The sequence below is a fragment of the Myotis davidii genome, unplaced genomic scaffold, assembly GCF_000327345.1.
Source record: "Myotis davidii unplaced genomic scaffold, ASM32734v1 scaffold1749, whole genome shotgun sequence".
NCBI lineage: Eukaryota > Metazoa > Chordata > Mammalia > Chiroptera > Vespertilionidae > Myotis > Myotis davidii.
In genome coordinates, this window is record NW_006299882.1 from 108,747 (window position 1) to 110,479 (window position 1,733).

Below are 1,733 nucleotides of genomic sequence, written 5' to 3' on the forward strand. Positions count from 1 at the left end.
TCCATCTCTGCCATTTGTGACCTGTTTCTTTGTCTCTGCATTTTGGCTACTTCCCTGTGTTGATAGAGAGGCTTTGTGTGCTAGGTGTCCTGTAGGGCCCAGTGGCTCAGCCTCCTCAGTTATCTGAGGTGGACACTCTTGGTGCACCCCCTTGTGGGCTTTGTGCACAGTCTTGTTGTAGGTATGCCTTGATTGTTGTAGGATCACTGGGAGGAATTGACTTCCAGGCCAATTGGCAGTGAGAATCAGCTGTATCTGCAGTGGGAGAACTTCTGTGCTGAAGACACCCTTCTGGTGCTCCCTGAGTCTGCCCCCTGAGTGTTTCCCTTATGGATCTGAGAAGTTGTAATCTGGATGGTCCCACTCTGACCACTGGGTATACTGGCTCTTGGATCTAAGGAGGTGCTAATTTAGCCTCTGCCTGTGGTTACCCAGCAGGAGCTACGAAGAGAACTGCAGATCCCCCTTTTTTTTTGGGAGTTTGGTGGTGCCCAGATGAGGCCCAGCTGTGAAGCAGTGCAAGCTGCTGTAGGGCCTTGGGCCTTCTCTTGGAAGTTCTGGGTCTGTCTGGCCCAGCTGCAGTTGGTTAGGTAATTTCTAGGTTGCAAAGGGCCAGGGCATTCATATGGAAAATCCTCTGCTGCAGCCTGGGTGGGGCGGGGTCTCAGGGAATCAAAGGGTGGAGCAAGCAGCTGTGGCGCATTCTCAGCCCTGCCCCAAGGGGCCGCACGTCTCAGTGTCCTGGTAATTGCCACAAGCACCTCTGAGGGAAAGCCGCCCTCAAGTTCCTAGTTCTGCCTGCTGCCAGACAGTCCAGTTTCTCCCCGTATGAGTTCTGGGTCCCCAGAGACTTCCCAGAACTGGAGTTCAGAGTAGTCGGGGGCTTGTGACTCCCTCCCGATTTAAAAAGACAGCCGCATACTCAGGTACCAGCCCCTTTCCGCACCTGCGCGCGCACTTGAGTCTCCATACCTCTGCACTTTACTTCCACAGCTCCTGACTCTCAGTGTGCTTTTCTCTTTCCTTCTAGTTGTAGAATTTCCACTCAGCCAGCCTTCCTGTGGTTCTGGATGATGTCTGTTTTTTCTTTTTGTTGTATTTTTGAAATTGTGGGAGGCAGCAATTTCGGTGTTTACCTATGCCACCATCTTGGTTTCTCCTCCCTTTGCCCATTTTTTGATTGGATTGTTTAACTTCCTTTTGTTAAGTTGTATGAGTTCCCTATAAATGTTGGAGATTAAACCCTTATCGGTGATAACATTGGCAATCATGTTCTCCCATGTAGTGGTGTTGATGGTTTCTTTTGCTGTGCATATTGCTACAACATATGTCTGATATTTTGCTGCCTATGGATTCTTCTAAGATTTTTATGGTTTCCCATCTTACGTTTAAGTCCTTTATGCATTTTGAGTTTTTTTGTGTGTATGGTGTAAGTTGGTGGACTAGTTTCATTGTTTTTGCATGTATCTGTCCAATTTTCCAAACACCATTTATTGAGGAGACTGTCTTAACTCCATTGTGTGCTCTTGCTTCCTTCATCAAATATTAATTGAGCATACTGGTTTGGGTCTATTTCTAGGTTCTCTGTTCTGTTCCAGTCGTCTATATGTCTGTTCTTGTGCCAGTACCAGTAGTTTGGGAACAGTGCTTTGAAATAGAGCTTGGTATTTGTTATTGTAATCCCTTCAGTTTTGCTCTTTTTTCTTCAGGATTTCTGTGGCTATTTGGCATAT